General features: G+C 45.0%; 1 pseudogene across 3 annotated transcripts; it reads right to left on the bottom strand.

Moving 5' to 3' along the window:
• Positions 1 to 3744: 3744 nt before the first annotated feature.
• Positions 3745 to 21760, bottom strand: Smokl4 (sperm motility kinase like 4; annotated as a pseudogene). 3 transcript variants are annotated; one of them, XR_015625134.1, is made up of 11 exons: positions 20159 to 21760; positions 13630 to 16322; positions 13351 to 13491; positions 12874 to 13069; positions 12314 to 12645; positions 11323 to 11476; positions 10237 to 10274; positions 8830 to 9652; positions 8556 to 8758; positions 4416 to 4591; positions 3745 to 4253 (listed from the first exon to the last, which is right to left on the bottom strand). The product of XR_015625134.1 is annotated as a sperm motility kinase like 4, transcript variant X1 (transcript). The 3 variants fall into 3 exon arrangements; XR_015625135.1 differs by lacking the exon at positions 4416 to 4591; XR_015625136.1 differs by lacking the exons at positions 4416 to 4591; positions 12874 to 13069.
• Between the last annotated feature and the right edge of the window lie 11 nt (positions 21761 to 21771).

The raw sequence follows: 21771 nt of genomic DNA, 5'->3' as shown, positions 1-21771 counted from the left end.
ATGACCAAGGCAAGAAATTTGTAAAAGATAGTGTGTGATTCATACTCACGTTTACAGAACTAGTACATTGTGGTACAGCAAAGGAACAGTTGAGAGCTCTCTGGGCCACAAGCGGGAGGCAGATTGGGAATCACTGGGAATGACTTGGGCTTTGGAAACCTATAAAACAAACCCTAGGGACACAGCTCTTCCCCAAGAAGCACTGCCTTATCCTTCTGAAACAGGTTAACCCACTAGGAACCAAATACTGAATCACATGGTTCTATGGGCAGCAAACCCCTAAAGAGATCTTTAGCATCATCAGAAGGAAGGAAAAGGCCCTGACGCAAAAGTCTAGACCAACACTGTAGAGATGTGCTGAGGGCACTGTCCATTTCATGTTCACATGGAGCATTTTTGCAGAAGTTATAAGGGAAAAGGAACACCATGTATATAAGTTTGTAGTCTGGGTTAGGGTTTCATCCCTATTGTCCAGGGAGCTGTTTTTTGCATCCAAAGGACTCCTATGTACCAGTCTTGGTTTAATTTCTAGTCTGTGTGTCAGGATTTTCCCTGGACCTGTCAGCAGAGGCCAAGGAAAGTACTCAACCTCGCTGCATGGCCAGCCTCTTCAGAAGGACAAACCTCAGGAGTAATCACAGCTCCCTGGGCTTGACATTGTAACATTAGCCTGCCCTGGCCTTGCAGGGACCTGACAGGCATAATCCTACCACCCTGGAAACACAGAGGAGCATCAGTACTACATTTGTCTCGATATTGCTCTTCTCCAAAAGTAAGAGCATCCGAATTTAATGTTCACATTCCACGTCCTGACGACATCTGTGTTTTATTTTAATCTTTGAATGCTCCTCCTGGGAAAAGATTCTTGCCACGTCTGTGAAGAACATGACCAGAAAGTATCTGAACAGAACCTAACGTCAAATAATGCCCCCAAATAAAGCCCAAACCACTTATTAAATGCAGGAAACAGTGGACACTTACTAGAGCAGTAAGGAGTGGACCAGTTCTGAGAGGGGAAGACAAGAGATATTGTGGCCAAAATCAGTAGGCATAGTGTCTAATGTTTATGACCCAAGGTTAGAGTGAGGAATGGATGGAGACCCACAAATCAGTGTCAGGAAAATAAACAGGCCATGGGTAAGAGAAAGCAAATAAGACACATTGCATGCACAAGTGCATTCACAGAAGCTTGCACATACACACACACACACACACACACACACACACACAGAGACAGAGAGGAGAGAGAGAGGGAGAGTGAGTGTGTGTGTGTGTGTAAACAGGACATTAATGAGGTGTCATTCTGCCTGGTTCCTTTTCTGAGCTATAGTGAACAATGCAACACTGATGCTGCATGTCTGAGGATCCCTGCATCACATCAATGGATCAGACAGCCGTCCTATTTTACTCGTTCTGAGGGACAAAATGGCTGGCATCCAGTGGGGTGGCCCCAGTTTCACTTCCCACTATCAGTGTGTAAGCAACCATGATTCTCCCTGTCCCACCCATCGTTTGTTGACCTTGGTTTCCTTGTTACCTGTCATGGTGGACAGGTCACAGGTCACATAAAGCACTTTAAATTCCTCTTCCAGGATGATGAGGATGGGGAACACTTGTTTAATTATCTACCTTTGAGGGTCTTCTTTGGAGGACCATGTCTTTAGTTTTGTAGCCCCTGTATTCATTTGATGACAGGGTTGGTGTGTGTGTGTGTGTGTGTGTGTGTGTGTGTGTGTGTCCACATGCGCACTCACATGTGTAGTTTTATGTGGGTCAGTGGTGTCTGTCACAAGACAGAAGAGCTGGCATGGATGAAAAAGGTTTAAAAAATTCCAGGAATTCTCCTAATTGAAAAGTGTAGGCATTAGTTACAACTCAGGCCTACTGGTCTCAGAACAAGTGACATAACATTTCACCAGGATGATGATGTCACTTAGGACAACACCTGAGATCCTCCCCCCTGCAAATGAAGCATCCTAACTTCTCAGATTGAGCCAAAGGGCAGCCTTCTTCCCTGGATCTCACCTCACCTCACCCCATGATGTTTTTAAGTTCCCTGTTCACAAGTAAAAAGGTCCATGAATTATTTCACCGAGAATCGTGAGAGCATCCATTTACTGGGCTGCAATTCTCCCAGGAAGAGTTTTCTCTTAGGAAGTGTTCCTTACTGGATCTTGGCACCATCCAGCAGTCTGGGTTTGAGGTTTCTCTGCAGGTTCTTAGCTTGCTACCGAAGATTCCGTTGGCTATTAATTGCACACTATATACTTCCCCTGACTTTGTGACTCTGGCTCTGGTCCTGGGGTTCCATATAATGTGTAAAATACTCACTGGACAAGCACTGTCTAGTCAGGGGCCAACCTCCTGGCCTATGTCAGCTTTGATAGACTTTTCTTTGTGGTGTAACCCATGTGTGTCCTCTTGAGCAGCTCTCAGGTCAGTCTTAAGTGCATCTCAGGGTGTGAACTCAGGATGCAGGCTTAGGGTGACTTTGAGGTCCATGCTTAGCACCAGGAAATAGGCAGCAGAAGGGTTGAGTAAGAGGCCTGGCTTAGATGAATCCCAGAGTATCATTCTTGATAAGACTCCCGGACTGACAGGTTTATTTTGGCTTCTAGGAGCAGGAAATCCAAGGTTAAATATTTCCCTGATACACAATGGAATGGTCAGAAGTCCAGGCCTAGGGATCTGATCTCCTGTCCCTAGTCCAGCACATAGGTAGGAGGAGAATACATTCTTGCATGCCCTGTCTTTAACGTGAACAAAGACTATGTGATATCGGGAACCAAGGCAGTTGCCTCATGATGCTGTGACTTGCAAGAGACAGAAGCAGCTAGAGCCAAGGTACAGATGGAGGCTGAGGCAGGCCCTGCTTTGGTTCTGCTTCAGTCAGAGCAAGAAAGTCCATCTGTCCAGCTGTGTGGCTACATAGGTCATGATACCTGGCACTTGACCTCAGTGTGTCCTACTCTTCTGCTAGCTTGTCAGCCATCCTGTGTGGTACTCAACCAATCCTGTATATTCCAGAGACTTCCCATATGCCCTTGGTGTGCCAGTTCCTATAAGGACAAGCTATCTTGTGGCTGTTCTGTTGTGGTGCAAGATGTCACATAAAGGACTTTCCTCTTGCGAGAATTGAATCATCTGGTCCCGGTCACATTCCTGACCTGAATCCTCCATACAGAGGCAGATGTGCTTTTCCAGACTGGTAACTGACACCTAGCCTGCTTTGGGCCATGAATTCAATCACACACTCCCTCCTGTGTTCCCCTTCCTTTCATTCTAGATGTAGAGGGTGGTGTGATGTCAGTATCTCCTAGAACCACCCATGACACCACCCTAGGGCCACTGTACTGCTCTGCTGCCCTGCACTAGTATTCTACTAATGGTGACATCCTATGGAGTTTGACAGAGAGCATGGCAGTCACAGCACTATGGGTCATGGAGGCCATGATATGTCAATAAGAGTCTCCAATGGTCATTTCTGTGAATGGCAGCTCCCAAATTCTAACGGTGGAATCCCTGAATGATTCCACGTAGGTGTAGTGTTGCTGAGTCCTGGACCTTTAAATAAATCTGTAAGATTCTCATGTCAGACACCTTGTCCTTGGATTAATTTCTGAGTGTTATCTGTACTGCTTTGAGCTGTGGGTTTCTGAATTTGTAGGGGAGAATCTTGGAAATATCAGGCTCTGAGCCTTGTTCCCAGTCAAACAAGTTTTAAAAGGGCCAATAACCACAAAGGACAGAACTTCAGTTTTAATGGTAACTGTGAGTCCAGTCTATTTCCAGCCCCTTAAAGGGGTAAAAATCTTTCTTGGACTATATGTCAAGTGAGATAGCATAAGGACCCAACACTTCCAAAGTCAGGACTTGCAAAGTTATACCAAGGAATGTATGAAAAAAGGCCTGTGGATACCTGGGCACAAGATTCGTGAATCTGCTATCCACAGACACAAGTTTCACAATCATAGTCCTAGTTGCAATAGTATCAGCCACAGGCTTCTCCTGTGGAGTGGGGCCTTCTTCATGATCTAGGCTTCAGACGTAACCTTTGACCTGAGTCTGTCAGACCCTTTGTAGGCTGGAATGTCTAAGGAGACTTTGGTCCTTGCACCTTTATCCTGTGCACAAATGCTTTCAAATATTACTTAAAGATGTGACTTGGCCTTAGATTGGCCAGGCTTCTTGGATGTAGTCCATCTTCTAGGCCTGGGCTCATCAGGTAGAACAATCTCTTCAGTATCAAGAAGCTGAATGTGGAGAACAAAAGGAAGGAGATTGTGTAAATGGAGGGAATATTTTTTCAGAAGATATGTTCCCAGCTCTTTCCCAATAATTTTTGAACATACCAGACATTCTAGCACTCTACCAATGAATAAGAAAACCCTCATTGCCATTCCTGTCCCTCTAACCTGATGTCTGAAGAATCAGAAGCTCTGAAATGTTAGCCAAGGGGATATGCAAGAGCTGAAGGTGTCAGACAGGGAGCTTGTGTGTGCTCTATCCACTGTGTCAGCAGCAGCCTTTTTTATTTTTTGGAAAGAGTTGATTTCTGCCATGCTGCCTGTCCAGAGGCTTTCTAGACATCCTGTAGAAAATGTCAGGGTCAAGCACTCAGTAATTCTGTTGTTGGTTGCCCAATTTTATTCTGCATGGCCCATACTAGGGAACAACATGACATCTCCAGGTCTTTGTTCTCTTCCATACAATGGGGTAAAAACTGGAAACAACCTGTCAGGGGTGTCCTCAAGTATACATCAAATGCCCGGTCACTCGTGGACAGACCATGACTGGTGATCAAGTTTTACAAAACTTTGAGAATGGGTGAGCACAGAGAACATGAAGATCCTGGGTACTGAGGGAGAGAGACACAACTACACCTTCAGGGACCTACGCCGAGTTATAGAAAGCATCACCTGTGCTATCAATGTACAGAAGACAGTCAAGGAGACCCACTGCACATCCTGCAGTAACATGACCAAGATTCCCCCTGGAGACTCAAAATCTCAAGGTCTGCGACACAAACATAAAGACAACCAGCGGTGAAGATGATGGACAAAGGGTTCCTTCTCCATAGCTGAAAAATGTCTAAATGGTACTTCTGAAGAATGCCCAGTCTACTGTGCACAGCCCAACAGTCATACAACAGAGTTTATATTTTAATGTTACTGTGTGCTCTCTATTTCCTGGTCTTATAGGAGCATCATGAAGATGTAGGGACACGTTGCAGATATGCCACTGTCCAGAGCTTTCTTCGCAGACCAGTACCTTGCTAAAGACACAAGCAGAGCCCTAATGACCCAAAAGACTCCAGTAGACTTCTTATGCCTTTTGTGCAAATGTGGGGGAGGAGGGTAAAATAAATTTTCTGGGCACTTACTTAACAAAGGGTCTAGATCACCTTATTATACTTGATAAAAGTCACCTGGAATCTGCTCATCATGAACCAGAAGAGACTCCTTTGTCCAATGACTGACAGATCTCTACTCTCTACCAGGATTGCCTTATGAGGGCCCAAAGATGTCATTGCCATCCAAGGATGATCTACCTTCTGGAAAATGAATTCTCAGAGATGGATGGAAGGTTTATACATGATGATAAATGTTGGGAAGAAGTCTGGAGGGATCACATGACTTGGTGATGCCACAGGCAGGGCTCAAAATGGAGGCACACAGTGGTCTACAAAACAGTATCTGTTGAGAATCCTAACTCATCCACCATCCCATAAAGAGAAACTTATCACATACTAGACTGTGCCTTGATCAGAACCAGTTTGGTCCAAGATGAAAACCTGTGAGAGAGTAGTGAGGAGAAAGCCAGCTAAGCGTCCAGTTCTCATTGTGCACCGCCACCCACAGTACAGCAGTGTACACATAACGCTTGACCAGTGATTCCAGACTGTGGGTACCTGTCCTGCCTCACTCTGCTCAAGTACCTTGAACTCAGGAAAACCCCACAACTCACTCAGCTTCTACTTAGGGCATATGCCAGCCGACCCCTCATTGCAACATCATCCAAACTTTGTAATGTTCCAGATTATGGGAAGGCTGGTACTTCAAAAAAAGAACATGACATAATCTTAGAGACAGCAAGGACACATGACAGATAAGGAGGATAAAACCCTAAAAGATGACAGTTACCTACAATAAAAGGATCATTTATGACATCTAGTAGGACCATCTATCTTTACACAGTTGTGGGAATGCCAAAGGCTTTTAGTAGATTTGTCTTTCAGTACTGCACTATAACTGTATGGACTCTGCCTGGCTATGGCTTAGCCTAGCCTTTTAAAAAGGACTATTTAGGCTCCACACTAACAAATGAGTTCTCCAAATTTTAAGCACCATCTTGAGCATCGCATATTTGAACACATCACTGAGAATTTGAGACTATTTCACAATTTTTTTCTTTACCCACGTCAGTCTCATGTCTTCGAGTTTCCTTGACAATTAAGCCCATGACCACAACATTGCAAATGGTCATTTCAACTGCTTCTTGCAAGCTATGTTAAACTGACTGCACATCAGACAATACAAGTGAGAGGGTCTTCACAGCAACCATCTGAGAAAAATGACATAGTCTGCCTGCCTAAAGCAGCAGGGTCATTGCTAAGAACCAGAAGGAGACATCCCCAGGAATCACTGGCCAGATGCGACAGAGCCAATCTTGGGGGTTTGATAACTAGTAGGGTTGGAGCAGTGGTTCAGGAATATAATGGCTTAGAAAAACAACATTTACTGTTTTTGAATACATCTTGTATGTAGAGTTTTATGTTGATTTTCATGAATGTTCATATGTACCAAACAATAGTAAAAGCATTTAATGGCATTATGAAGAGCACATGGCATTTCAGGATGCAACCTCCAAAAAAAGTGGTAGTAACAAGCCAGATTGAGTCCACCCTTGAGACTGGGGAAGCTTAGAGTACAGCATAGCATTCTGTGAACCCAGAGAGCATGGTTGCAATGTAGCCACAATGTGCAGCAAATGGAAGCACAGCTACGTTAGAGACCGCACTGACCTGTATTCCAGTGGCTGCCTATGTTAAACTCAGAGGATCCTGGGATTTCCAGGGACCAGAAAGAATCAGATATGTGATCCACAATTTCTTCTTGGGACAGAAGAAATTGACAACCCTGCTCACATCTATGGGAGAAGGAGCCCACTTCTCCCTCGAGTTTTAAATAGACAGAACACTGCTATGAAGAGTATGGGGCGTTGCCCCTTTAGAGACATCCCAATGTCATTGCTTCATGTCCCGAGAGGATATGTTGCTCAGAAAGGTCAGCTTGCAGTCATGGTCTCCCTCTATTTTGGTCTTAATAGCTAAATTCTCTGAGGATCATCATGAGAGGATATGTCACCTCTGCATTCCCTTCAAGTGCCAGCTCACCACCTGGACCTCAGAGAATTGAGAGATGGATTAAGTGCTCTAATTAGTTTGGAGGTGAGATCTGGGCCATGTCCGGAAAGAATGGGGTGTGAGTTACTGTCTTTTGCAATGGATGGAATTGCTGCTTTGGCTCACCTCAAAAGGCCAAGGACATGACGGAGAAGCTGTGAAGACTTACACGGTGGAGGGATATCCTGAGATATCATTCCCTTGTCTACTATACAGGGAAACCATACAGAAGGAAGAAGATGTCCACATGGCTCACAGTAAAGCCTGCTGTGACAGGCCTAGTTGTGAAGTGAAGTGGGCTCATTCTAGAGCTGTTAGGAAACAGGGAATGGCCGACATCTGCCCATGTTACACAAGAACGAAGCTTGCTGTGACAAGTCTAAATGTGCAGTAAAGCAGGCTTACTCTAGAATTGTTAGGACACTGGGCATGACCAAGAACTTTCCATGTTACACAAAGAGAGTGCTATGAGTTGGAAGATATCGAGACTGTGTCAAGGTCATGGCTGTGAGAATGACTGAATTGGGTGTGTCTGGGGAGGAGACTGTTTTCAAAATAAGCCAGGAGGAAGGAAAGATCCTGAGAAACTTGATGAGTTTCTCTGTTGTTGGGGCAGTCACTGTCAGGAGAGACCTCAGAAGGGCCTTGGTTTCCCCTTCACACAAGGACACAGTGTATTACTTAACTCAGTCATGGACAGACATGGGTACATTTACCAAGACACAACCAATACCCTGTCCTTCCATATATCAATAATTTAGAATCATTGAGTTATTATTCTAGTCAGTATCTAACTCACACCTGCATCACATAGGATAAAGATGTACAGGGAACATCCCTTAAAACAGTTGTAGGGAGAGTGGTGGCAGTTGTCATTTGCAACAATGTTTCCAACCTCACTTGCTTAGGATGTGGTACAATCAAAGAATCTGCTCTAAGTACAGGGACCTCAGACTGCTCGTAACAGTTTCTTTTTACATGAAATAGATACATGTCCTCCATGCCTCCTGAGAACAGAACCCCAGGACATCAGCTATGTGTGGTATGAGAGGCAGAACTGAGCTCCACTTTGTACCCTCTCCTCTCAGAGTTGTTTGGAATCCCAGTATCTCAGCAGCAAAGACTAGGTTTCCTAAGATGATCATCTTACCTTCATCTAATAGATGAGGTCCACAGTGATGGTCAATTCTAATTGCAAGGGGAGACTATGGAAAGACCATAAGAATGGCAATCTCAATCTTGTCCTTCCGATTTGTGGTGAACCTCTGAGAGCCTCATGTCAACAGTCATCCTAACTGTAACACCTTCACTCATCTTCTGGGAGGTAGGACTATATAGATTTCTTAGTGATGCCTAGAAGACAGAATTGGAAGCGTTATGGTGTTAGACCTCAGACCCGTTTCCTTCTGTGGACTCCCTTCTACCTTGTTGTCCTCATCTCAGAGGCACATTGATCCTTGAACAGGTTGTTGCTTATTTACAGGAGATGGAGGTCCCAGCGAAAAGTCACGTGTTTTTCAAAGCATCATTTATCCATCTCAAACTCTCTGTCACAGTTAGAGCTTGGCCTTCACTCTTTTGACACTTACTCCAACTTCTTCACTGAGTGCAGCACACTAGAATAGGCATGACCTTTGGAGAGATGTGGTATATTAAATGTTAAAGGTGGAGATGGAAGACAGAAAACCCAACATGGGTCAAGATCATGTGAGAAAATCCCGCCCTTTGCTTTCTGGACTCCCAACTTCTACAGAAGTTGTGAATGATACTAACAAGAAAGGAATGAAAACAAGTCCTGTTCTGAGTTTTAAGTTCCTTCTCACCACTGAGTTAAGATTGGGGTTACTGGCTTGGACTTCTCACAGGTAAGTAAGAGCACATTGTATATGGGCTCTGGGTACCTTCGTGTGGGCTTACACATCATAAAGTGTTATAGATGGAATAACTTACCCATAGAAAATTCTGGCAAAATAAAGGTAGAAAGAACAGTGGCAAATAAAGTACTATGCTAAGAGTCGATATGACTTAACATTAGAGAACTAAGCTGAGAGATTGAGGATCTCCAAATCTACAACCAAGACAACTCCAGTAGACAGAGAAGATTGTGTTGTTGCGACGGGTATCCAAAGAAGGAGAACAGCACATCTGTGGGCCAATGCCTAGGCTCCTACTCCCGAGTCCAGTCAAGTATTTCTCCAGCATGTACTGGCACAGCCTCAGATCCTTCAGGTTCTTCACCTACAAAAGCTTTTCCAATAATAGGTAGTAGAGTTCAGTTACTAGGTCCTTTATGAGTTTGAGAAAGACCTCACTTGAGTTAAACTTTGACCTCCACAGGCTCTCCAGGAAATATACATGCTACCTGCCCCCACATGCATGGACACACACACACACACACACACACACACACACACACACACAGAGAGAGAGAGAGAGAGAGAGAGAGAGAGGAAGAGAGAGACAGAGAAAGAGATAGAGATTGAGCAAGGGAGAGACAGATTGATAGACAAAGAGGGAGTTAGGCAGTAAGAAAGAGAACAGGAGAGAGTCAGAAACAGAAAAAGACGGAACAAAAGTTATAAAAACCAGAGAAGAGATAGAAGAGACAGACTACAGACAGAATGTAGGGGAGAGTGAATAGGTAAATGAGAAAATATGTAAATAATTTAAAATGCTTTGCAGGACTACATGTTCTCAGTGCCCACACCATCTGTTTAAATTAGGGTAAAGTATATAAGCATCATACATACCTAGCAGCACTGATTTGGACTTACTCTAAGAAGCACAATCTAGCTGCCATAAATGCCATGAAAGCCCGACAAGTTGCTAACCTTTATTGGTGGGAGGGGCTCCACAACTGTCAAAAGACCTGGCAGAGGAAACAGAAAAAGAAAAAGATCAACCTGAAGGCCAAGAAGTCTGCTGTGAAATTTTTATCTCTGCCTAGAAAGTACTAGTCAATGACACAGTACATACATCATAGTGTTGAGCTGATGGCTGAATGGAAACACTGTCAGGTATAATATGGGGAGAAACTGAGAAGGCCAGAAAGGACACACTACAAGATGTCAGCTTTGACCCTAGGTAAAATGAGAAGCTAAAGCCTCTAGTCACATATCTGACAGTTTTCAATGTTGAGCGGCGAGGTGGCCACTGGGAGAAATTCATGATCTTTAATTATAACTGTCAATTAGTACAGGAAACGTGACCTGGAGGGAGAGTCTTCACAAAGGAATCCTCTAGATGATCCTTCTCCTGTGAGCAAGTCTGTAGAGAATCGATTTTATGATCTTAAATGACATGGGAAGTAACAAGAATTTTAGCAGTGCCACTCCCTAGTCTTAGGGAAAGACTTCATAAGAGCAGAGGCCTTTAGATGAGCACTAGCAAGCAAGCCTACATGCATGCATTAATTTTTCACACTTCTGCCTGTGGATAGAACATGGGTAGCCCCTTTGTAGTTCCTTAGCTACACTGTGCTAATGCAGTATACCAGGAAGTGTTAAGTCACTGGATTGAAATGAAACTAAAAATATTTTGTTTCAGATAATCACACTGACACTTAAAAACAACAACTCAGACAACAGTGGAAGTTATCTGGTGGTTCTCTTAGTCAAATTTATCAAACTGTAGCTACCAACTCTTGCTCGGTAGGACCAGGTGGACATGGCTTCACTCTCTATGAATGTCTGATCTCCATTCATATTCTAAGAAAACCAAGAGAAGAAGGCACTCTGCAACAGCTGGATACACATATTTCCCACATTTAAGGAATAACCAATAACACAAAACGCCATCACATTTGCACTTGGACCTTTTCCAATCCCTAACCAGCAGAAGAACTCTAGGTCTTGGCACTGAAATGGATGACCTATATGACACTTGATGGTGGCAACCAGGGAAGGGAGGGGCCATACCATGTTGATCAGATATCCACACTACATATGCTTGTGATGATGCAGATGAGGTTGCTTGACACATTGTTGGTGCCCTCCTGTCTGCAGACAGAGGCTTTTTTTTGGCCTGCCTGGTAGCCACATTGAGCAACTTCTTGTGGGAAAGCACCAGGATCTGCAAGGGACAATTGAGAGTATGGAATACCATGGGATGATAAGGACAGAGTCCCCACTACGTTGGTCATGATGCATCCAGAGCTTCTTCACATAATGACACTGTACTGAGACTCTGGAGAGAAGATGTGTAAATAGACGAGAGGGTGAACATCCCAGGAAGACAGTCACAGGGATCAAGTGCCCAGAAGTAGAGGACAGCAGAGGGTGTGTAGATGGTAGAACTTTAGAGGATATTCCCATGTTCCTACACAATCAGGTCAGTTCTGGTATTGAGTATTTAGTTCTAGTATTTAGAAAAGAATTAGAAAAGATAGAATCAAAGAAAAGTGTTTTTCTGTGCTGATAACTAATCACAAATTCTATGGTGCTGAAGGATACAGGGATGACTGGATCCAGTAGCCCCATCTTGTGCTGCTTCTAGGCATTGCAAAAGGCCAGCTATTCAACACACTGTGTTAGTCAGATTCCCGTTTTACAGCACTAAGCACCCTCTATAGAAAAGGAAGCTGGATCCCAGAAATCAATCAGAGTGGGAGAACGTTCCTGAAGTGGTAGGCAGGACTGCAAACTGACCAGTGAATATCAGAGTGTTCAGGGAGAGCATTCATAACCTATGATGTTCAAAGAGTGAGGAGAAATCTGCCCACACCAAAGATCCTGACGGGTCTCTTCATGGGACACGCCACCCAGGGAGCCCTCAGTCTCTATCAGCACTTCAGGGCTCTATTCATCCTAGGCCTACTAATTTTATGCTGGAACTAAAGGAACTTTGGGAAGTGGGTTGAGATCAATCACATAGTGAGAAATCCACATGGGACCTCCCCATCTTCCTCACCTGGTCTTTCCTTTGATGTGTAGACACGGTCCTCTCTGAGACAGAATGTTCCAGGAGATTGAAGAGTGTATTTTTTCACATATTGAACTAGATTTTTAAATCAATAGCAGCATTAGCTACAAGAGCAGTTCAAAATCAGAGGTCAAGCGGTTTTGCCTTCACTGAGAGATCAGGTCCAGACTTTCAGGTCAGACTGTGCTCACCAGTGACAAACAGGGAAGGACTTTGGTGCACAGCCTCGGGATTTGGGCTCCAGGCTGTGTTGCCTCAGTCAGAAAAGCCTCATGACCCTCGACTGCTTCATTGGATGTCAGAGTCATAGTTGGTGATATCTAAAAAGAGGACAGGGGCAGAATGTAAGAGAACAGAGGATTGAGCTAGGTCATTCCACCTGTAACAACCCAGTGTGTTATTTGTATAGCTAAGAAAATTCCTGGACAGTAAGAGGGTGTGCTGAGGGAGACTAAGTGTCTGCATGGGAGATAAAGCCAACTACAGTGCTGGTGTACAACCAAGGTTCAGGATTACCTCTGGTGACAGTTTTTATCTGCACTCCTTACCGGCTTAGAAACTGACATGCAAAATCAACGATGGTTAGCCACGTGCAGCAACATGGCCTGTTGTTTCTGGGATTCCTACACTGTCTCTATCAGGATGGCCTCCTCATCTTCTGACAATCCCACCACCAGCACAACAGTAGTGCACACTTCAGGCCTTTGGCAGGTAGTAATACCCAACACTCCCAGGGTCTGTGATCTGCGTGGAGAACAGCATTTCACTAAGAGATGAAACACAATAAATTTCCTTTTAGGGTGTCCATAAATATCTATCACAGTATCAAAGAAACTCGTCAGGTCCAGTCATTCATGATGGCTGCCTGTCACATGGCTGCTATTGCCTTCCTTCTCATGCCTTCTTTCTCTCCAGGCTCAGCTCGACAGAGCTGTCTTCTCAGGGACAGTGTTTCCCAACAACCTGTACAAGGATGGGAACTGACAGTTTTATTACTGTTTTTACCTGTTTTGATGCAGACTTACCTCACCACCTCTGTCTTCCTGGATGTCTTGGACTCTGCCAGAGTGTCAGCTCCTTGGGCACAGCTTGTTTGTCACACTAATGCCACTGGGATCTGGCTTCTCCTGAGAGCCTTACACGTCACAATGCTTACTGAATGGCAACTGACAAAAGGACAGATGACACCAATTCACATAGACAGTTTAGAAGCTGTGCTCACATCTAGAGTGAATCTACATCCTTACTCCTTGTGGGTAAGAATGACAGGACTGTGAAGAGAGTAATGGCTTCCATGATAGTACCTGAGGACTGGAGCAGGCAAAGTCCAGGACGTGAGGAACAGGTTGCATAGCAAAAACGTGGAACCCAGCTTTCTCAGACATCCCACAATTTGAACACCATCCCAAGTAAAAGCAGTGGTAGTGGTCAATGGTCCAGAGCCAGTGACTGACCTACAGAGGCCATCCTCTGTGCTCTTCAAGTCTTAGGACTGGGAAGCAAGGCTGGGGAAGAGTCAGGGAGAAGTTGTTGTCATTGGCTAGCAGGGCTGTCACTAGGAAGACACCAGAATAGAATGAAGGTCTGAACAGGGCCTCAGGGATTGTACCATGTAGCTTCCAGGTACAGTTGTGGCCCCACATCACTTTTGCCTGCAGCCTCCTATGGTCACATTCCTCCTCTGCTTTCTGTTTCCTTGGTGACAGAAGGCTAGGTCTCCTACATGCACAATCATCATATGAGCTTGAAGGGCAGAACAACCTTGTCAAGGATACATGGGCTTAAAGAGGAGATGGTGACAACATTGCAGCTTGAACTGAAGGCAAACAGATCCAGCTACACTGTTCATGTCCAAGTTCACTCATACAGGCATTAGAGTGTTCAGCAGCCTCCCTTGTCTTCAGGCTCCACATCATGGCACCCTGTGTTCTATATGTACTCGGGCGTTCCTCTTGTATCTTTTTGTCCTAATGAGGACAAACTTCATTCCTTAGACCCCAGAGTCCATCCAATGTACTGTACATTCTCGCACACTGAAGTCCTCCAGAGCTGGATTTTGGACAGAATTCCTGGAGAGGCCTCAGAAATCTCTGTACAGTCTTGGCTTCTGATCACCAGAATATTAATTTGATTGGATCAGGGTTCCAAATATCTGTTTTCTTCTCTTGACTCAGTTGAAGAGTATGGGAAATAGAATTAGCAGAGTGTTCCAGGCAGTTTAAGAAGTCTGTAGGAGCTAACCTGTTCAAGCTCCCTTAATAGACAATGACAATGGAAAGGAGGAGGCCTCCTTGGCTTTCCTCTCTGCAGGGTTTCTCAACAGGGTTTCTCAGGAGTGACCTTCACTGATAAAGGTTATGTTTGGTTTAGCAGGAGGTGACCCTTGGGGCTCCTGATGGGGTTACAGGTCACCAGAACACCTGTCTCTTTATCCATCATAACTTTTGGCCTCTAGTGGTTTGGCAGTGTCCCTTGCTCTCAGGAAGTGTTCTAGTACTTGCAGACAGCATGTTTCACAGTGATTCAGGCCTTTGATGTTCTCTTTCAAACTGGGTGCCCTTCAAGAGTTCAACATATGTGCATGCTCTGGGCCTCTTCCTTCCTGATGAAATTCTCTACTCAGGAAAGATTCTGGTACAGGCAGACATACTATTTCACAGTCTTTCGAGCTCAGAGGTTCTCTCAGAAAAAGCATGACTTTTAAGTGGTCAGGATATATACACTATTTTTCTCATGTGGACCGATGTCCACATAGACAAGACTATTTCATTTCCTGGGTAATTACACAGAGTTAGGGATCTTTCTGTGCACCCCAGAAACTTACTACTCCCCTCTTCTGGTCAGATGCATCGTCCGTCCAAACCTGGTGGATTCCTGCGTGCTGGTGTTGATTCATATCCAGAAGGAACACTCAGCTCTCACCCTTGCAGTCCACCTCCTTTGAGGCCTGAGCATCTTAGTCAGTATTAAAAGGGAATTCAATTTTTTTTTGCATCCAGCATCCTACTCTCATAGTCCTCATGTCCTTAGTGTTCCCGCAGCGACATTAGCACAGTGTTGGGGCAGGCAGGTTGGTTCACATGGAGGTAGGGGAATCCTTACATCATTGTTAAGGGCAGAATGGCACTGTTAGGTAGTCTATTGGCTCAAGTGCTTCTGCCGTAGATATGGACAAACACAGCTGCTCAGCCCATCCTGCAGCTGTCACAGGATCTTCCAGAGACTGTCCATCCTGAAGGTCCATACGGACAAATGAGGACATGGAGGTTCAGATCGACTTTTCATATGTGTTCCATGAATTGCGGAACAAGATTCAGATCAGAGCATGGGAAGGAAAGGTCTTCATGCGGATAGGAGATAGAAGGAATTGGAGAATGAAGATAAACGAGGACCAGCTTATGTATCCTATCAGAATGAGTGTTATTTGGTCTTGAGGTACAGGGATCGAAGGCTTCTCACATCTTCTCGCCTGATTTCAGATGGTTTGGGTGGCTACCAAAGAGGCCCTGTTCTTGTGAATCAAGTTTGTGTGGAGAATCCTCTATCATTATGTACATACTTCATTAGGGGATAGGATGTTGTTTTACTGTTTGGGCGTACGGAACTAAAGTGTGGGAACCAGTCTCTCCCTGGTCTACAGATGATGGTGTCCATTCTTGGCAGATGCTCCACAGTGATACAGGAATCACAGAGCTCTGGCCATTGGTGTTCTTCTGAGATGCAGGGAGACTTTGAGGGGGCCCATTAGATAGTTGACCATTTTTCCTCTGCCAGGCATAGATCATCACTATAGATTTCATATGGATACTTGTCCCTGCAAACAGCAGTCTCAGTTTTTCCTGCATACCTTGCTCAGGTAGGAGGATTTTAGTTTGTGTTTTCAGTCCAGTGTTGCTAATTTGAGTTGGGATCCTTAGCAACAATGAGCCACTGTCCTTGTACTCCGGAATCCATGACTATCCTGGCCTCAAATGCACCATTATCTGCAGGAGGGAAGCTGAAGGAGGGAAAGAAATTAGTTGTGAGGGGGACTTAAACCCAGGTTTCCAGGACAATGACAGAATAATCCTTTCTCAGAACCTCCGACTGAATGAGACCTCCCTTTGTAGATTATAACTAGGGGAACTGCGAAAGCACTCAGGAGGGAAGGACACTAGAGCAAGTACAGAGAAGGGAGAAGTTATGGATCCTTTCCCTTTTCCTGAATGACTAAAGACTGCACTTGAGAGAGCCAGAGGCCATGAAGAACTGCTAAGGCCATTGACTGCTGGATGTCAGGATGTTGTGTATCAGGAAGCTAATGGATCACCATGTCCTTAGGGTGAGAGGGAAGAGTCCACATGTGTTGTTGGGCTTTGTCTCATGCTGACTCTGGGATACAGAGAGTGCAGACACTCTATGTATTTTCTGAATTTAGGTTCCAGAGGGATTCTCTTGACCATCATCTGCAGATAAATCCAGCAGCTACAAATCCTAGAACTTAAACAAATGGAGGATAGAATTCATGAGGAGATGGTGAGTGGCTGAGACACCTAATAGATACCCGAGTGAAAGTGTGAAATAAGACAAATTCAAGTTTTCCACAGATCCAAGTAACAAGACAAGTGCACACCCTGATGTGACTGACATGCCAGAAAGGGATTGCCCCTCCCCATATGGGTTGGACACTTTCCTGGAAATTTGGTCAACTTTAGCCCATTTGGGATGGAAACGTTTGTTTACATTATGCCACTGCCTGATTGTCCACTGCATTTATAGTACCTTTTCTTGATTAATGCTTTTCATGATTAATGACTAAGTGTGTAGGGATGTGTGGATGGTAGCTCATCTGGCAGTAGGAAAGAGGTCAAGGAAATCATTGTGAAGAAGCCAGTAGAGAGCACAGGTCATGACCTCTATTCTTGTTTCTGCCTCTAAATATCTACCTTCAGTTACTATGACTTCCCTCATAATAGTTACATACATCAGTTTTAAATTACACAACAGTTTCCTCCACAGCCAAGCAAGACCCGCTGCTCTCTGTTCCTGGCAGCAATGAAGACAAAAACATTTGGTGAACACTTGTTGGACTGTGGCTCCAGCTCAGGGCAGCCTAATCCCAGAAGACTCATAGTAGCTTCCTAACTTACTGAAAATTCTCAGCTGGAGAAATCTAAGGAGACCAGGGATAGATGGTGAAACGTGAGAGAAAAAGCCAAGTCAGTATAACTGGCCGCTTTTCAGCTATACTTTAGAGTAGAAAGATATTCCTGTAACACTGAAAATGTTGTCTCGAGGTTATGGAGCCTTTGATTTGGATAGGAAGCATGAACACACACACACACACACACACACACACACACACACACACACAGATCCATAGAGGTGCCTGGTGACACTTTTTACTTAGAACCACCACTGAGTTTGAAACGCCTACAGGTGCATGTGAAGGAAGGTCGGGGCCTCTAGACTCTGGGATGCCACCATGAGCCCCATTTCTATTTGACTCTGTTCTTTCCCACTGTTCTCTTCACTATCTTGACCTTTCCAATCCTCAGGACTCAGGAGAGTGCACCCCTCAGGTCTTTTCCATGTGTGGACCTTCAAGACTGAGAGAGCCTGAAAGTCAAGAGGAATTTCAGGAGTTTTCACCTAAAGGAGAAACTTAGTTTATTCTTAAGTGACTCAAAACACTGCAGTATCAGAAAAAGACACCATCAGATGCATCATATACAGAGATTGATGCTGGCTGTAGGTCACACAGCTTCCGCCATGGCCCTCTGTGCCTTCTATTAGTTTCTTCCAGGGTCTCTCCTGCTGTAACTCTCACAAAAGTGTCTCTTCTGATGCCCTGGACTACCATGCATGCTCTTTGGTCTCTTACCAAGTTAGTTGTTTTCATGCAGAACTACACCATCATTTTTGTCTTCCTGATTTTCCTGGATTCTGCCAGGTTATGTGCTGCTTGGGGACAGATAGGTCTTCAGGCCTAAAGATCCCTGGACCCAGGAGTGAGTGAAGGCTTGGGACAGAACACATTTTTATTCAATGACTTCTGACTGGATAACTGATCATAGCATGACACAGAGTAAACCTAGAGCACAGGATTGAATCTCAGATCTCATTTTGACACTGGAAGACTTGTTCCAGTTAGGAAAGAATGACGTGAGGCCTATGAAAGAAAACTTAACTCTAGCAATGAACTGGACACACAGATGCTGTAGGGAAGAACTTGAACAGGCTCTGCCCAGAATGCAAAGAACAAGCTGGATGGCTAGGACACTGAACCCTAACCATGACGAAGAGCCCACACCCTGGCAACAAAATCCCATGGAAATGCAGGGACATAAGTCATGAGGCTAACCTCTGACAAATGAGGAGAGTTGCAGCTCCAGGCTCTTCAGATGTGGAAGAGGACTGAGTGTCAGAAAGATGGCAAATGCTTAGGGAGCAACCCTTCTAGTTTCCCAGGCTTAGGTGCTTTGAGGTTCACTCACAAGTTTTGCATCTTTCTTGGACACAGTGAGAGAGATGCGCTGGGTGCCTACTCTTATCCTTCCCACAGAAGAGCAGGTCACACAAGCCGAGTGATCTCCATGATAGAAGCACTGTGTATTATTCTCTAAATCTCCGTGTGGCATCCTTCAGCCCAGCACTGAGACTCATACGAGACATGGTAGACAGAAGCCTGGACTTTCCAAAGCTGGAGCACTTTTGGAATGTGCTTCACGATCACATCCTGGAGGCACTTAAGCTCTCACACCTGAAGCCCACTTCCCATGTCCCTCAAGTCTGCTGCTGTCTGCTGCATACAGTGCCCCAAGCCTACTACAGTAGATTCTCAAGAGGATGGCTAGTTCAAAGAAATTCGAGCTTTAGAGTGAGACCTCAGTGAGTTTGGTTTGTATGAAAGACTGGGAAGGTGTGTCCTAGGTATGTAGCACGTGTGGGAACGTGAATAGATGTCACTTTGAATGCCCAGTGGGCTGATCAGGAGCTGACCAAGCCAGCACATGCACTGCAGCTTAGGGAAAGCAGCAAGAAGAGAGCTATGGAGGGAAACTTCCCATTTCTGCTCCTTGTGAACTATGGAGCAGGCATTTGTTCTACTAACAGGGAGCATAGGTCTCCTTGTTGGTAGCATACCAAATAATGGGAGGAAAAGAAACTAGGAGCCCATGGGTCTGTGTCCCGGGACATTCAGTTTGAGGTTTAGTTGCCTTGAGCCTGGTAGCAAGGAAGATCCTCTAGTTGCTATTCAGCCCTGGTTAGTAGATGGTAAGTAAGACTATCATGACACTGTACGTCCAGTCTCTGAATGCCAGATTGGAACTTCTGGTGACACTGACCCCTCTCTGCTGCATGCAGGATACATAAGAACTGGGTATCCACAGCTGAATCCCAATGTATTCATTCAAGCAGCATTGTCAGACCTCACAGGACTCAGTACACTCTGCCTGTCCAGTTCAATTGTAGGGAGACATGGAGGTGGCCCCTTAGTACTTTGACCACTGTCACTCTGCCAGGCACTAGGTCCCTAAGCAGAGTCTCTATCTGAATATGTTCCCCATAGAGAACAGCCTTATATGCCCCCTTTCAGACTGGCTGTACCCACAATCACTTGCTGATTATTGCTAGTTCGTTTACATCAGCACCACCTAGGCATTCTCTAAAAATATTTCTTCCTCAGATGGTACGGAAATGAGCATGGTTTTATCCAGCTGGAGTAGACATACTTCTCCCCAACCCAAGAGACCCCATGTATACTCTTCTGATATTTCCAGTGAGAATACATGAATAAAGAGAGAGACAATAAAATTCAGAGTGGAGATGCACCCTCCCACATTAGCTTACCCTTTTATATGGTACTGCTTGCTGCCTTTTTCAGGGGGGCCACTCTCTTGGAGGATCTATGCTGGGGTTTTTTCTTTGGAGCCCGAGGGAGGCAGCAAAGTCTTGAAAAGCAGTCTCTGATTCCTTTGCGGAGTCTCTTAAACCATCCCATCGTCTGAGGGGGAGATGACGTATTCATCTCAATGTCCTGCTTATGTGGCAGGATTATTTCAACTCCCAACATGTTGTTGTAGACACATGGGGAAGCCACCGGTCTTGAGTGGAGGGCACGGGTAGAAGTGCTTCTCTGCTTCTTAGGATAGTATACCGCAATGGGAGGCATGGAGACACACCTGCCCATATTGAGTCCTGATAGAATCAGGTCAAGAGGATTCTGTTCCCTTGAGGGCTGTCTGTGGAGGAGGCCAAAGTTGGGCTCACTGGCCCTTCTCCTGAGAGGAAGGCCAAAGACAGAGGGATGTGCTGGTGATGGGGGTGGCGGAGGGCACGGATCCCCAGGCTTGGTTGGAGTGATAGATGCAAGATCATACCCTTCGCTTACATGATTTTTTAAGCTCAAATATGCCCCCATTGGTTCATCGTATCTTTTCTTTTGGAGGGATTCCAAGATGTCCTTGGCTTTATACCCCATTGCACAGAGCATTTCTATAATTTTGTTATCTGGGTCAGTCTTGGGCAGGATTTTAAACTCGCATTTCTTGATCCATGGGTGATTTTCAATTTCCTCTATAGAGGGCCTCATTTCTGGGGAAACCGTGAAGATTTGATGTATCAGGTTTTCGAGTTGCCCAGACAGGTGATGTGGAATGGTATAGGTCCCCGTTGTAATCTTTTGCTCAATCTCATCGATGGTGTTTCCTCTGAAGGGAAAGTAGCCAGTGGTGATGAAGTATAGGAGTACGCCCAAACTCCACACATCAGAACTCTTGCCATCATATGGCTGCCGTAATACCAGTTCAGGGGCATTAAAGCCCCTGGTTCCACAGTGCCTACACAGTAATGTACCAGGTCTGCATTTGACTGCCAGGCCAAAGTCGATCAGCTTAACATTGCCCTCTCCATCTATCAGTATATTCTGTGGCTTGATGTCGCCATGGACAATGTCCAGACTATGGCAATGTCTTATGGCAGATACGATCTGTCCGAACATTTTCTTCGCCTTTTCTTCTGGCAGCGGGCCCTCCTCACTTATTAGTTCTACTAAGTTGCCTCCTGGAGCATATTGTAAAATAAAATGAATCTGGTTCGCTGTAACCAGAATCTGGAAGAGGGAAATTATATTTGGATGGTGCAGTAACTCCAAAGTGGTCATTTCGGACAGGATTGACCTGATGGTCTTCTTGCTGATCTCTACCGTTTTGATGGCAACCAGGGCCTGTGTTCTCCGGTGCCAGGCCAATTTCACACTGCCATATGAACCCTGGCCAAGAAAGAATGCCACCCTATACTGACTGCCCAAAGTCTTCTTAATAGAAGTGATGTCCATCCCTGTGATCTGGTGAACACAGGTTGTGAGTTACAATAACCAGTCAACTAACAAAATACACAGCTATCAAGGAGTCCCACAGGTCAACGTTAACCTGCTCCCTGGTCCTTATGGACAAATTCAACAG

The sequence above is a fragment of the Rattus norvegicus genome, chromosome 7 (assembly GCF_021556685.1).
Source record: "Rattus norvegicus strain SHRSP/BbbUtx chromosome 7, alternate assembly SHRSP_T2T, whole genome shotgun sequence".
Lineage (NCBI taxonomy): Eukaryota > Metazoa > Chordata > Mammalia > Rodentia > Muridae > Rattus > Rattus norvegicus.
Note: the sequence above shows the minus strand (reverse complement) of the source record. Positions and strands in the feature narration are given on the sequence as shown.